This window comes from Rhincodon typus, chromosome 29, assembly GCF_021869965.1.
Source record: "Rhincodon typus isolate 14 chromosome 29, sRhiTyp1.1, whole genome shotgun sequence".
In the NCBI taxonomy this organism is placed as follows: Eukaryota; Metazoa; Chordata; class Chondrichthyes; order Orectolobiformes; family Rhincodontidae; genus Rhincodon; species Rhincodon typus.
In genome coordinates this window covers 31,531,589-31,547,938 of record NC_063360.1, presented here as the reverse complement: position 1 = coordinate 31,547,938, position 16,350 = coordinate 31,531,589, and the positions used below count along the sequence as shown (strand labels likewise).

Genomic DNA, 16,350 nt, shown 5'->3' with positions numbered 1-16,350 from the left:
TTTTCAGGCAGGACATGGAAGGGTGTAAAAGATGTGGTGGTGTCGCATTATTATTTAAAGGAGACAGCCCAATTTTTAAATTCCTCTCTGGCCACAGGGGAGGTGCCAGAGGACTGAAGGACAGCGAATATGGCTCCACTTTACAAGAAGGGTGGCAGAGATAAACCAGAGAATTAGAGGCCAGCGAGTCTCACATCAGCAATAGGGAAACTGTTGGATATGATTCTGAAGGAGAGAATAAATCTCTACCTGGAAAGGTTTGGTTAAGGATAGTTAGCATGTCTTTGTCACAGGGAGGATATGCCTCACAAAAGTTAGAGAAGTGACCAGGTACTTAGATGAGGGTAGTGCAGCTCATGCAGCCTATACAGGTTTCAGCAAAAACTTCGATGAAGTCCCAAGTGAGGGACTGATAAAGGTAACAGCTCATTGGATCCAGGGTAACTGGCAAGCAGTAACAAGATAAAGGAGTATTCAAATGAATGACAGAGCACTGGGAAGCTCAGAGGAACAGAGGAATATTGGGTATTTGGCTACAGATCACTGGAGGAAGCAGGAAAGATTAATAGGTTGATTAAGGCAATATACGGGACAATTTATTAATTGCGGCATAGATTATAAGAATACGGAGATTACACTGGAGTTGTTAAAAAAAAACAAACTTTGGTTAGGCCACAGCTGGAGTGCTGTGTGCAGTTCTGCTCACCACGCTGTAAGAAGGATGTGATTGCACTCTAAGGGGTGCGAAGGAGACTCACCAGGATGTTGCCTGGGATGGAGCATTTTAGATGTGAAGAGGCTAGATAAGCTTAGGTTATTTTCTCTGGAGCAGAGAAAGGGGAGGGCGATCCCAATTAAAGGTCTATAAACAATGAGGGCCATGGACAGGGTGCACAGAAAACAGTTCCTCCCTTAACTGAAGTGTCAGTAATAAGGGGGCATAATTTTATAGTGATATGCAGGACATTTAAAGAGGATTTGAGGAAATTTGTTTTGACCCAGAGGGTGGTGGGGATCTGAATGCACTGCCGGGGTTGGGGATGTAGTTGTGGAGATGGGAAGCCTCAACCCTTAAAAGTTCTTGGATAGACACTGGAAAGGTCCTCACAATCAAAGCTATTGTATCTACCTTCACCAGCAACACATTCCAGACACTTACCACCCACTATATAAAGAAAAAACAAACTTACATCCTTTTACTTTATAAGTTAATTTACTTTATACTTTAAGTTATGATACCCTGTAATTGATATTTCTTCCCTGGGAATAAAGATTCCCAGTATCCATTCTGTCCGTGCCGCGCAAAATTTTGAGAAGTTCTATCAGGTCACTCCTTCAGAGGGACTGGGAGGTTGGGAGAGTGAACAAAAACATGGCAGATGGAATGTGGGAAAATGTTAGGTTATGCACTTTAGCAGGAAGAACAGAGGAGCTGATTATTCAAATAGAGAAAGATACTCAGAAGCTGCAAGAGAGAGGGGCATGTGGGGGGCCTCAGGCATAAAAACCACAGGTTCAGCAGGTATTGTGTAGACAAATAGAACTTTTTTCTTTATTTCAAAGGAAAAGTAGCAAAAATAGGGAAACCTTGCCAAAACAATGCAAGGAATTAGTCAGATCACATCAAGAATACGGAGAACAATTATGGCCCCCTTACACTGGCATTGGAGGCAATCCAGAGATGGCTCAGTGGGTTGATCCCTGGTATAGAGAATAAAGGTTGAGTAGGCTGGCCCTGTACTCATTAGAATTTGGAAAAGCGAGAAGAAACCTCATTGAGGCACCTAAGATTCCAAAGAGCTTGACAGAGTAGCTGTTGAGAAGTTGTTTTTTTCTTGTGGGAGAAACAAGGAAGAAGACAATCTTCGAATAAGGGGTCACCAGTCAGAACAGAGTATAAAGAATTTCAACTCTCAGGAGAGTAGTAAATGTCTGAAATTCTTTACCACAGAGGGCTGTATCTAAAAATATATTCAAGGCTGAAGTAGACAGATTTTTATATCAGTAAGGGGAATCAAGGACGATACAGAAAAAGGAGAGTGTAGTTAAGGACTATCAGATCAACCTTGATCTGACAGCAGACTCAGTGGGCCAAATGGTCTCCATCTGCTCTTGCATCTTCTGGTCCAACAGGCCTCCAACACACTAGTACGATACAGAATGTAAAAATGACTTACAAAAGGGATTGTGTTGTGAAATTGTATGGTCTCAATCTAATAACAAATGCACAAGATCATCAGCACAAAGCTGTGTCTAATTCAGCCCTAATTATAGATCTTGATAAAAGCTACGCTAAATGTTAGGCCATGTATCACTGCTCTCCCACACCACCCCCACTTCTCCAAATCCCCAATCCACAGTATATTTATTATGGTGTTACCTCATTAAAAAGGTGAGCACATTCCATAATTCTGTCTTTACTTTATAAAATAAAAAAGAATTCTTAGGCTCAAAGAGATAAGACTGGCCCTGCGTTTTATGAGTTAACTCCAAATTTTCAGTATTCCTCTGCATCTTCCCAGCCGGTGGGTAGAGGATTGGTATGGGGGTAGTGGAAGACAGAGTGGCTCCCATCACCCCAGGGGAACGGCCAATTAGTGTCATGAGATCATTTAAGGCCACCAGAGCAGGCCTTGGTTTAACATCTCTCACTAAAGGGAAGTACCCTGGTCAATGCAGCACTCCCACAGTTCTAGACGGTGGTGAAAATAAAACAATGCTGAAAATCACAGCAGGTCAGGCAGCATCCATGGAGAGAGCGAGAGCGAACATGGAGTCTAGATGACTCTTCAGAGCTGACATGAAGTGTGAAGGGGTTGGCATTTCTGCAATCATGGAGTAGGAGGGGAAGGTGGAGTTCTGGGAGAGAAAGGTTGTTGCTATTGCAGATTAAGTGATTGGAATATGACAATGACAGAACAATGGTGTGTCTAACTGCCATGCTGGGAAAAAAACAGTCCCACCGGAGTTGGAGGAAGAGGAGAGAGGACACGGTGACAGAGAATGCAACAAGTAAATCCAAAAGAAAGGGAAAGAATGGAAGTGAGTTCACAATCTGAAGGCGCTGATCTCAATATTAAGTCCAGAAGGTTGCAAACTGTCTAATCTGAAGATGAGATGTTGTCCCTCCAGTTTGCACGGTGATTCACTGGAACATTGCTGCATGCTGAGGACAGACATGTAGCATCTAGACTGTGGCATCAGCCAAGACAAATAATGTGCTACACTTGTGTCTTGTGGAGAGCGAAGAGGACAAAAATGTGTGTGTTCGCGAGAGATAGCAGGAGGTAAAGAAAAGTGCACTCAATTAAAAAAAAACAACTAAAGCATTTTTCAAATTCATTCGCTATTTTATCATGTTCAGCAATAAATTCTTAGGTTTTGTTCCCAAAATAACAGCTGCTTAAAACACTTAATTGTTCAGAGACTACATATAGACTTTTCTGACTTCTTTATCATTGTTGAGCATTTGTAAAGCACAAGACCAGTGATAAACTCAACATTGACAACTAATTTATGCATAACATATGTTGTATTTTTAAAGTGTTCCTCTGAAGACAGAGTAAATTCAATCCATGCTGTGAAAGAGTATGACTGCGTTTTGATCCCCAGTGGTAAGTATTGCCTTGTAGACGCCGGACAGTGACAGAAGTGGACTATGACACATCATGTATTTAGCATCTTTTTGTTGTTTATCCTCTTGGAATCTATCAAAAAATAGCCACCAAGATTCACTTAACTGCAAGAAGTATTGGCCAAAAGCACAGAGCATTGAAACGTGAAAGGTCCCAGATTACTACTGTCTTTTCTTTCTTTATTCATTAACGGGATGAGGGCATTGCTGGCTGAGCAGCATTTATTGCCCATCCCTAATTCAGTTAAGAGTCAACCACATTGTTGTGGGTCTGGGGTCACATGTAGGCCAGACCAGGTAAGGATGGCCGTTTCCTTCCCTAAAAGGACATTAGTGAACCAGATGGGTTTTTCCAACAATCGACAATGGATTCAGGGACATTAGATTCTTAATTCCAGTTATTTTATCAAATTCAAATTCCACCATCTGCTGTAGTGGGATTTGAACCCAGGTCCCTAGAACATTATCTGGGTCTCTGGATTAACAGTCCAGCGGTAATACCACTAGGCCATCGCCTCCCCTAATCTCCTGTGAAGTATCTTGAGATGTTTATTACATTGATGGTAGTATGCAAGAGCGTCTTAATATTCTTTGTTGCAATGTCTCCATTTGAAAAACTGCTTTCAGACAAACTACTCAAAATCGGAGAAAATTCCAGCAGGGGCAATGTTTCACGATTTCCAGCTTGCAATGACCACACTAGGTGTTGATTCGAGGTTCAACGTGCAATGTAGAGTGGACTTGCTCTCCAATCCATTCAATAACTTCAGCCTTACTTCCATTTTCTTTGTGCTGATCCTAATGTTCTAGCCTGTTCCAGGAAATCCCCATTTTCAGTTTTTAATCCAATGTTGACAGTTTCTATCAATATCACTTATCTCAGCAGCACACCCTCTCAAGCTGTCTATGTTTAAAATTAGCAAGTGGCCATCAACAGACTTCAGACAACAGTCTAGGAATGAACAGAGGCAAGTCTGGCTAATAAACCGAGAGTCTGTAAAGCAATAGCCTTCCCGACTCCACTGTACTGAAGACAGTCTTGGATGGTCTACCAGCTCCTTGCCAGGAAGCTCAGCCATTGTCACTTGACCTTCTATAAGCAGCAGAAAATCTAACAGCACTCACCCAAACTGGCATACTGTGAGAGAAAGCATAAAGAATATACATATACACTGATGTCTGGGATGGTGTATCACAGAATCCCTACAGTGTGGGAGCAGGCCATTCGGCACATTGAGTCCACACCGACCCTCCAAAGAGCATCCTAACCATAGCCCTCCCCTGTCCCCATAAGCATGCATTTCCTGCAGCTGATCAACCTAGCCTGCACATCTCTGGATGCTACAGGCAATTTAGCATGGCCAATCCACCCAACTTACACATCTTTGGACTCTAGGAGAACACAAAAGCACCCGGAAGAAACCCACACAGACACGAGGAGACTGTACAAATTCCACACAGACAGTCCCTGGTGCTGTGAGACAGTAGGGCGAACCACTGAGCCACTGTGCTGTGTATGAAGACAGTCTGGATTGATTAGGACTATATTCACTGGAGTTTCAAAGAACAAAGAGTGATCTCCTAGAATCCTATAAAATTTCAACAGGACAAGACAGGATTTATGCAGGATGCTCCTGATGACTAAGGGTCACCGTCTAAGGATACAGGATAGGCCAGTTGGGACAGAGATGAGGGATTTTTCTCCCTCCACCCAGAGAGTGGTTATCCTGTGGAATTTGCTGCCAAAGAAAGCAGGCAAGGCCGAAGCATTGTCATGTTTTTGAAAACATGACAGTTCTTAAGACTAGAGAGATCAAAAGGTATGGGGAGAAAGCGGGAATAGGGCTGGATGATCAGCCACAATCATATGGAATAGTGAAGCAGGCTCAAGACTGAATGGCTGACTCCTGCTCTTTTTTTAAAAAAAATTTCTAACATATATACCATATTTTGGGATTTGGATTTCAAAGTTGTGGGTTAGTTCTTTAAAAGTAGATTTTTTAAAAGACAGGTTCAGATTGATCAACAATGGATGGATTAAGTAACTGCATTATCTACATAGATTACTTGGCTGTCTTCAGCCAAATCTAGGAAGAACATCTTTGCTACTTGAATGAGCTGTTTGATCAGCTACAAAGAGGTAATTTGGAAAAAAGTCTGCCTAAAAGTGAATTGCCAAAGCAAAAGTCTTGGTCCACTGCAAGAGACAAGGTCAAGGAGCACCTAGAAAAGTTAAAAAAAGGGCTGCTTTGGATTTTTGTATGCCTAAGACAAAACATGAAATTCTGTGATATGTAGGTTGAGAGGATTTTATCGGAAGTTTATTTTAAATTTTGACATTTTTGTGGCCCCTTTAACATTTCAATTGAAGAAAGGCAAAAAATTTGGATGGACAAAAGTATTTCAAGGGTGTGTCAAAAATTTTAAGCTGTGCTGATAACCACGCTAGTTTTAGCAACATTAATAAATGAAAAGTCATTCAACTGGCTTCAGCAATAATCGGTATGGGTGCTGTTTTTCTACAATGGGATTTGGCTCGAAAGATCAGTTATTCTTCTCAACTCAAATGCAAGTCAATACAAATTTTCAGCTGTGGAGAATCAGACAGATAGTCTTGTGTTGGCTATATAGAAATTCAATGTTTACATAAGCAACAACTCTGCAGGAACTTATATAGATCATAAGCCCTTAGATTTCCTGGAGAGATTTATACAGTATGAACGGAGAGTTCTGATTGTGTGGCAAATATACTGATTGCTAGAGGCATTTGAATAGTGAAGACAGTATTTACTGACAACTGATAGTTAACAGCCAAGCTTTGTTTAAAGTTTAAACCAGGCAGATAGACACTGATCAAGTCATTGCCCTGATTAAAATGAACTAATGAGATTTTTGATCAGAAACTGAAAACTGTTTTATTGGAGGGTTTAATGTTACAGCCATACAAATTAGGATCATTTACAGGCTCCAAAAAACAATATTTAGCAGACATTTCATCAAGATGAAACGTACAAAAAAAAATGGACTTGTATGGAATATGGTGATGAATATCACCGTTTCATGTAACATGGAATTAGTGATAAGAACAAACATTGATAGAAAACGAGAATATCTCAAGATAACCTTTTCAATTTTATCTTTAGTCCAACGAAAAGTATATTATAACTTGGGATTTAGATTTCAAAATAGAGGTAGTAAAACATGGTACAGTGTTTCCTAAAGGTGACTATTTTAAACAAATCAAGGTCATTTGCAATTCAGCGACCTAAGGGTATTAATTCCAAGAAAACATGTAACTGCAGTCAAGTGCCTGGCAGGAACCCCTGTAGTGTAAACGGATAAAGTGATTATACTGTTGAATTTATGACAGATGGAGTAAACACTTCAGGGTCACTCATTTAGTTTTAAATTCCGAGCAGAAGGTTCAAGCTCTCAGTTCAGAACCAAGTTTTAGTTTTCTCCAAGCAGGAGCATTAAGTTTTAGTTCAGGCGAACCAGTCACTACGCCAAATTATTTTAGTTTGTGAAGTTTCCAAGCCAGATAGAAATCTTCAGGTTATTTGAATTGAAAGAGTTTAGGCCATCAGACGGACAGTCACTAGTGACCCGAGCTGGTCATGCAGCCAAGATCCCGATACATAGAAACATAGAAACTAGGTGCAGGAATAGGCTATTTGGCCTTCAGGCCAGCACAACCATTCAATATGGTCACGGCTGATCATATAATTTCAGTATCCAGCTCCCCATTGAATTATGTCTAATGAACTGGCCCAACAGGTTTCTGGTGGTAGAGAATTCCACAGGTTCACAACTAAGTGAAGGAATTCTTCCTCATCTCTGTCCTGAATGGCTTACCCTTATTCTTAGGCCGAAACCCCTTGTTCTGGACTTCTGACATCAGGAACATTCTTACCACATCTAGCTTGTCCAGTCCCATCAGGATTTTATATGTTTCCATGAGATCACCCCTCATTTTGCTAAATTCCAGCAAGTACAAGCCCAGTCAATCCAGTCTTTCTTCATATTGTCAGTCTTGCCATCCCAAGAATCAGTCCAGTGAACCTTCGCTGGGCTCCCTCAATAGCAAGAATGGCATTCCTCAGACCAAAACTGCACACAATATTCAAGGTGTGGCGTCACGAAGGCCCTGTATAACTGCACTAAGACATCCCTATTCCAACACTCAAATGCTTGCTTACAAAAGTGAACAGAGTTCAGATAGTTCAAGTTTAATGTGTCCTCTCTTGAAAATGAAATTAAATGTTACAAGGACATTCTCAAGGCTTCACTTAGGGAGTTCTGATGTTGATTTTGAATCCTCAGGATTGCTGCAACTGGCATAACCATGTGGAAAAAAACCAATGGCTTCTCCTTTGAAAGCAAGTGCACGTTAGAGGCAAAGAGAATACCCACAAAAGAGAGGAACAAATAAGCAAAAATACACCCAAGTTAGTCTTCTGCTAAAACTATTTCTAATCATCCTGCTGAGTCTCTGGGGTAGTTGTGACTCAAATTTAGGCTGCTTGGCACAGAGGTAGGGACACTACTATTGTACCTAATCTTCTGTGTATACTGTCCTATTCATATGTAAAAGAAATGCAGGTGCAGATCAACCTAAGCAGTCACCTACACACCCATTAGAACCCTACCAAGCACTCCAGATGAATACAGTCATTCTCATCTTGAAGGACAAACACAAAAGGAAAAGCACACAGAATGGGCAAAAGTTCAGTCCAGTGAACTAGCCTCCACACTTGTGCGCTGCAGTGAAGAAAGAAACACTTGGGTGGGGGTAACAAGAAAGCTTTTCCATTTTGCTTGTCTAATAAAGTGTATACAAATATCAAGTGAGGGTAGATTGATGCCTGCTATTCCCCCATGCTGGTATGACGCCGTTGCACAGTATCAGAGGGCTTCTGGGCATCACGGAACTAAATTCCAGCAATCCCTAACCCTAACCCTATCACTTTTCTGATGAAGGGTCTAGGCCCGAAACATCAGCCTCTCTGCTCCTATGATGCTGCTCGGTCTGCTGTGTTCATCCAGCCCTGCACCTTGTTGTCTCGGATTCTCCAGCATCTGCAGTTCCTACTATCTCCAGCAATAGTCAGCAGCTTGAGAAGAGTGATGAGGCGAGAAACACGAAAGGGTGAAAACAAAGAGACAGTCTGGTGAAAGTAACATTTATTAAAAGAATGACTGAATGTCTTGAGGCTGCGTTCAGTGTATTATTAATGCAGATTCAAAGTGCTCAAGTTAAGTACTCCTTGAAGTATAGGAAAAAGCTGTAATTTTGGGAAGCCAATTTGCACAGAGGTATCTACAGATAATGTGATAAATGACCAAATAATCCGTTTACCAATGTTGATTGAGGGATAGATATATATTGCCTTGTTCTTTATTAACTACCCTCAATTTGCCTGGATGAGTACAGCTTTAGCAACACTAAAGGATCTTGACATCATCCAATATAAAAGCAGCACAATTGAGCTGCCAATCAATTAACACCTTCAATATTACTCACTCCACCACTAATGCAATGTGTACCATCTATAAGACATCCTGTAACAACTCATCAAGGCTTCCAAGAGAGCACTATCCAGACCCATGATCTATAGTGCCAAGAGGCAATGAATACATGGGAACATTACCTACAAGCTCCCCTCTGATTGATCACAGCAGCTCACAATTATTCATTAGTTCATTTTAATCGGGGCAATGACTTGATCAGTGTCTATCTGCCTGGTTTAAACTTTAAACAAAGCTTGGCTGTTAACTATCAGTTGTCAGTAAATACTGTCTTCACTATTCAAATGCCTCTAGCAATCAGTATATTTGCCACACAATCAGAACTCTCCGTTCATACTGTATAAATCTTGGTTACCCAGTTACATGGTTTTTCTTGTTTTGTGCTTAATAGGACGATTCACAAAAAGCTTTTGACAAAAAAAGTTGTGCTTTTCTTCAGCAATAAATTTAGTCATACATAGAGGAGAGGTGGGCCAACAGAATACAAAAACAGTAAAGAATGATAAAGATTAATAAGCAGGGAAAATTGAAAGAGAGCTTGCTAGATATATAAAAACAAATATTAAGGGTTCAATAGATATCTATGTAGTAGAAGAGTTTGCGAAGTGAGTGTTGGTTCTATGCAGTAAAATTGGGAAATCAATAGAAAATAAGATGTCAGCTAAATTGAACAGATCATAGAATCACAGAACTTCTACAATGCAGAAAGAGGCGATTCAGCCCATCAAGTCAGAAGCGCATCCCAGCCAGAGCCACCCACCGTGAGTTGCTCAGTGTTGGGGCCTCAACTTTTTACAATCAGTATCAATAATGTGGATGATAAGATCAAAGATGTAGCTGCTAAATTTGCTAGTGACACAAAAAGTGGGTAGGAAAGTAAACTGTAATTAGGGCATAATAAAACTTTAAGAGGTTTACGTACTATGTAAACTTCTGACAAATAGAGGAAACTGTGGGAAAATGTGAAATTATTAATTTTAGCAAGAATAAAACAGCATTATCTCAGGGATGAGAGAGATATTGTAGAATTGAGATGTAGAGGGATCTGGGCATCCTAGTGCATGAATTGCTACACTTATGTGTTAACCTTTTGCAAGTAAGTAGGAAACATTTTGAATGCTATTGTTTATTGCAACAGGGAATTGAAGACAAAGCATGGCAAGTAATGCTTCAGTCATTTACGGCATTGGTGGGACCATATCTGGAGTACTGTGTCCAGTACTGGTCCATTTCATTAAGAAAGAATGGAATGAAGTTCAGGTAAGACCTTCTCTAGTATACCTGGCAGGAGTAAGTTTAATTATGAGGAAAATCTGGACAGATAAGGCTTGTATTTGCTAGGGCTTAGAAGATAAGAAGCAACTTGATTGAAACATACAAGATCCTAAGGGATCTTGACAGCATATATGATGAGGAGGGTCTTTCCTCTTGTGAGAATCTAAAACCAGGGAATATTGCTTCAACGCAAGGTGTGTCCCACTGAAGACAAATGAAAATTATTTTTCAAGTGGGTTATGAACTTTTGGAACTCTTTCTCACAAATGTCAGAAGTAGAGTTGTTGAACAGAAGTTAACAGATTCTCGGGGGTAAATGGTTATCAGGGTGAGTGGCAACATTGAATAAGATCTATATTTTACTCTATGACAACCAGAATCAAGGGCACGACACCTGTTCCTTATTTCTAAGTCCCTAAATAGAAAGGAAACAAAAACCACATGAAAAACCTCCGCAGAAATGCTTGTCTCAATCTCGAAGATTGACAGGTCAACTTCAAAAAGGTATGAAGAATCCACATTCCATTCACAAACAGCAGACCGAGGGTAAATGCTTCTAATCCTAAAATTGCCAGGAATTCAGAAAAAAATAAGAAATTGTATTGATGTTTTCAAGATAAGAAAGGGAGCCAACAGAGTTGATAAAAAGATAAACTGTTGGGCTTAGATTACTTAGGTGGTTGTTTTTGATCAGTGCAGATGTGATGAGCCTTTTACTATGCTGTAGATCTCTGACTCTATTTCAACTGGTTCAGGAAAACGTGACCAATGTAGCATGGCATATAAAACAAGCACCAGATTTTTCGGGAGCAAAATTAGGAAATATGCAAAGACTGATAGAAGTTTGCAACTCTTTCACAGATAACAACTGATGATCAATTCTTCATTTTAAAACCAAGACCTATAGATTTTCCTAAGCAATGGCATTAAGGGACAAAGAACATGGTAGAGGTGTAGAGTTAGGTCACACACCATCCTTGATCTCACCGAATAATGGAATAGCCTTGAGGGGCTAAATGGCCTTCTGCTCCTTTAAAATACACAAGGATTATTTGGTTTCATGATGATCATGACAGTGTGTTAATTACTTGTCTGTTCTGAATTCAGAATTGATGTGATCTAACAATTCAAGCAAAAAAAAAACCATTTACAGAACTGAAAGAAAACATTGAATAATTAATTTTTCACAACAAAACTGAAACGAAATCAATTTCTATTTTTGTCTCTGATTTACAACATCCACAGTTCTTTGGGTTTTTTTAACCAAATCAATCAGGAACCAACTGGGCTCATCGCTGTACTGCTAGAGATGTAGCTGCAATTAATTTCCAGCACCACATCACAGGTACAAACAATAAGGGGTGTTCAAACATGTTAGACACTGGTCTTACTTCTGTCATTCTCCAGTCCTATTATGTCTGTAAACAAAGCAATGACAATTTAGGACAGTGCCGGCCTGCAAAGTGTGAACCTGATGCTAATAATCTATTTGAAATGCGTCCACTTCGCGTCACCGTCACCATGGTGAACTGAACCGAGGAATCCACCAGAGATTACTTTCGCCTAAACCCAACAACGCCCGTGAAAAAAATAACACTGCAGAGCAAAAAGTGCGATAAATACACCCCCTTTTCATTAAAAAAAAAGGGGCCAGAATCAGACACATACATGATATTAACATCTTTCTGCATAAGAAGGGGATGTGTTTGGGTGGGATGCTCTGGAGGGTCGGTGCGGACTTGTTGGGCCGAAGGGCCTGTTTCCACACTGTAGGGATTCTAAGAGGACCGCGTGCAAAAGGACATCTATGTGTGTGTGTGTGTGTGGGAGATTTTTTCGTGTTGCAGATGTTCCAGCCGACCCACCCGCCCCCACACCCCACAAAAGCGGTCGTACAAGTACAGGGAAAGAAAACAAAAATCAGGCCGATGGCCGGTGATGCAATTGCAAGAATAGGACGGATCCCATCCAACGGCGAATTAACCCGCCCCCCCCACTAAATACCGTATATGTTCCACACGCCCCCCTCCCCATCTGAGAGATGACACAGAGAAACCCAGACGATCAGGCCTGGAGGAAGACGAACAGCATTCCAGCGGCAGTAGCATTGAGACCCGTGAACGTGAATTAGGAGCACTGGCAGGCTAACAGACAGAGACGTGGGTTTGGCCTGACTTCCATATTAACACGACGCATTTCCTCAAACAATGATGCTGCCTTTAAGGGGGGGGGGGGGGTAAGAAATACGTATCATACTTATTTTTGGATGAAGATACATAGAAAACAAGGGGGTCAGGCGCATAAAATATCACGTGAAGAGAGGGCGGAGGTGGAAAGAGGAGAAACAACAGAGCAATGCACCAAGAGACGTCCGCGAATACACGCTGGCATTAAACAGCAACACTGTATCCGGGGAGGGAAACCGAAAAGGATACTATTGACATTTTCGACACAATGTTGCTTTTTCATTCAACATTACCCCCCCCCCGCTCCGCGTTCCAACACAAACCAGAATCGCTACCGAAAAGAGCAACAATGTTTCCCCGACGTTCTTCCCTCAGGACACGCTTCAATTTTAAGTAAAATTCCTCAGTATTTTTCCCTTCTCTGTGTTAGCAATAAACTCAGGAGTAACGAGAAGGGGACAGGGAAGAATGACATGAAGGAAACTGCCACAAAAGGCCAGACATGTTGAAGTTTTACCGAACCCCCCCCGCCAAACAAAAGATTTTTTTTCTTCCCAACTTGAATAAAGAGGTTGCGAAACGTTTTGTTTTTTTCCGTCCGGAGAATGGCCTTGGTGCATTTAAAACCGTGCAAAGATGAGAAAGTATGAAATGGAAGGCAGAGAATTGCAATCTTTTTTACCTGCAGTTTCTGACGCTGCCTCACGCGTTCATTTTTGCTCGAGCGAAAAAAAAAAGCCACCCAGAACCCCGGGGTCTGGCGCAGACGGGAAGCAACCATAGGAGGGTGCACATGCGCAGAGACAGCGGGCATGCTGGGAGTTGTAGTCCACTTGTTTCCCCCTCTCCCATTCCTTTTCTCTTTTGCCCCCAGTTCACATTACTAAAGTACAGGCGCCTACTTCAATTGTTTCGACATCACAGGCTAACATTCCTATTCTGTTTAATTGCTAACCACATTCAGGATAAAAACATGTGAGAATGGCCAGAAACAACATGCAGAAGTCCTGAAGAAGAGTCATTAGACTGTAAACTCCGCTTCTCTCTCTACAGAGGCTGCCAGATCTGCTGAGTTTCTCCGGCAATTTCTGCTTTTGTTCCAGATGTTCAGCATCAGCAGCTCTTTGTTTTATATTGTGTCCAAAGAAGCCATACCAGACATGAAAGTCATAACCGTTTTTCCCCTCTCCGCAGATGCAGCTAGATCTGCTGTGTTTCTCCAGCAATTGCTGTTGTTATAACCTGTAACGTTAACTTTGTTTCTCTCTCCACAGATGCTGCCAGACCTGCTGAGTTTCTCTAGTAATTTCTGTTTTTGTTTCAGATGTTCAGTGTTGTGATTATAAGGGGGTCAGCCAGGTGTACTCATAAAATATGAGTTCCCCTATTGGGGCTGTTAATCTGAGCCCTGGCTGACAGATAAAAAGAGGCATGTTAGACATTCTGACACAGTGAGAGCTGTCTCTGATGGAGTTGGATCAGTGTCAAGGACTTTACACGTGTAGATAAAGGGTGACTTGGTGACAGGATGCTGACCTCTTTGGAGTTATTTTGTTCAGTATCTGCAGTTTTTTGTTTCATATCTAAACAGCGTTGAATATAGGAGTTGGGACTTCATGTTGTGGCTGTACAGGGCATTAGTGATTCCACTTTTGGAGTATTGCATACAGTTCTGGTTGCCCTGCTATAAAAGGGATGTTATTAAATTAGAAAGATTACAGAAAAGATTTACAATGATGTTACCTGGACTGGGGGGTTTGAGGTATATGGGGAGTTGGAATAGATTGGGATTTTTCTTCTTGGAGTGTAGGAGCTGGAAGGGTGATCTTATGGAGATTTCTAAAATCATGAGAGGCATAGATAAGGTGAGTAGTCAAGCTCTTTTTCCCTACGGTAGGGAAGTTCAGAACTGGAGAGCATAGGTCTAAGGTGAGAGGAGAAAGATTTAAAAGAGTCCTGAGGGGCTTTCACACAGAGGATGGTGCTTATCTGGAATGAAATTCCAGAGGAAGTGGTAGAGGCCAGTACAGTTACAACATTTAAAAGACACTTGGGCTGGTTTATGAATAGTAAAGATTAAAACGGATATGGGCCAAACACAGGCAAATGGGACTAGTTTAGTTTGAAAAACCTGGTTGGCATGGTGAGTTTCTGTGCTATACGACTCTATGACTTGAAACATTCACTCTGTTTCTCTCTCCACAGATGGTGCCAGACCTGCTGGATTTCTGCAGCAATTTCTGTGGTTGTTTCAGATTTCCAGATTCTGCAGTGTCTCGCCTTTAGGAGAATGGCCAGATTTTTGTGTAATGTTGATTGAGGGACAGATGATCCACAATGTTTTTGGGTCGGGGGTTGGAATTCCAGGAATTTGACCCAGTGACAGTGAAGGACCGGCAATATATTTCCAAGTTAGGATGGTGAGTGGCTTGGAAAGGAAATTGAAGATGATGGTATTCCCCCCCACCCCACCCCCATGTATCTGCTGCCCTTGTCCTTCTAGATAGAAGTGGTCGTGGGTTTGGAAGGTGCTGTCTGAGAATATTTGGTGAATTTCTGTACATAGGACACACTGCTGCTACTGGAACCTAGTACCTTGTAGCTCAGAGGCAAAAGTACAACCATATGAGCCACCACTGAGGATGAGAGACATCGGTACCTCTTAGTGATGGAAAAAGCTGGGATCTCCTTACGGTAGAAAAGGTTAAGACAAGATTTGATGGTGGGAATAACTTGTATTTGTATAACATCTTTCAAAACCTCAGGATGCCAGTAAGCTCTTCACAACAACAAAAATAGCTTATACTTCTATATTGCTTTTACTGTGATGAGATGTACCAAGGTGCTTCATGAATGGAAAGCTTTAATAAACAAGGCATAACACTGGGCCACATATGGAGATATCAGATCAGATGACCAAAAGATCGGTTTCAAAATTTGTTTTAACATAGAAAAGTGAGGTGTCATAGAGTCATACAGCATAGAAACAGACCCTTCAGTCCAACTCATCCCTACTGACCAAGTTTCCCAAACTAAACTAATCAAATTTACCTGCCTTTTGTGTGTGTAATGTTACGATCGCAGCTGATAGTGTTAGTGAATAGGTCAAATCCCAGACAGAAATCTGGCTTAATAGGGCAGAATTTACATGTTTTTTGGGTGATCTATCATTGAAACACAAACATGCAATGCTGCGGATTTGGTTTTCACAATAAAACAGAAGTTTATTATGCATTATTACATATAACGCAAGTTTGAAGATTTTGAGAGATGTGGTTTAATGCTACTAATCTCAATGGCACTCCTTTACATCATTCATACCAAAAAGAATGCCCTTCTCTGTCATATCTAGAAGGCTTAGTTTAACTGTGACTTCAATTTCCATTCTCAGTAATCTGATAGCCTCTTCCTTGAGTCTTCATACAACCAAGTTTAGACTTTCTCAGCTTCAAATAACAGCTTCAAGGTATTAACCAAACAGTCGGGAACATCAAAACTAAAATCCTTACCCTGAGGTAATATATGTCTTAACAGTTTGAAATAATCTCTTGTCTATAGCAACAACTCTTTTAACAGCTAGCTTCAGTTCTATGAAGCCTGAAGTCAAAATAGCTTACTCCAAGTTATGTGTGTTTCTACTAGGCCAAAAAGAATGTCTGGATCCTTCTATCCGAAACCTAAAACACGACAGTTTACTCTGTTCATTCATAAAACTTACCAAATGAA

At 41.1% G+C, this 16,350-nt stretch overlaps 1 protein-coding gene across 1 annotated transcript in view; it reads right to left on the bottom strand.

Moving 5' to 3' along the window:
- Positions 1-13,389, bottom strand: part of LOC109918266 (spindlin-1-like) — an 89,857-nt gene extending 76,468 nt beyond the window's left edge. The window contains exon 1 of the mRNA XM_020518170.2: positions 13,307-13,389. The gene's annotated coding sequence lies outside the window, so the exon portion shown is untranslated. The remainder of the gene's footprint in view (positions 1-13,306) is intronic.
- Between the last annotated feature and the right edge of the window lie 2,961 nt (positions 13,390-16,350).